The following is a 204-nucleotide window of genomic DNA, read 5'->3' as shown; positions in this document are numbered from 1 at the left end:
AAATAACTGAACAATTGAATAGGTTATAGGAGAATACATTCTGATGGTTGGATCTGGCTGTAGTAGCTGCAAGTTATAGGATAATTCACATACTGTAATTAATAAAATAAATCTAAGTAGTTTTAAATTTAAGGTTAAAAATATAACTTAATTAGTTTAAAACAGCATTTAAATTTAGATTTTTTAAATATCCAGAAGATGGCA

The sequence above is a fragment of the Limulus polyphemus genome, unplaced genomic scaffold (assembly GCF_000517525.1).
Source record: "Limulus polyphemus unplaced genomic scaffold, Limulus_polyphemus-2.1.2 Scaffold3347, whole genome shotgun sequence".
Taxonomy (NCBI): Eukaryota; Metazoa; Arthropoda; class Merostomata; order Xiphosura; family Limulidae; genus Limulus; species Limulus polyphemus.
The sequence above is the reverse complement of the archived record's forward strand: the minus strand, read 5'-3'. Positions refer to the sequence as shown.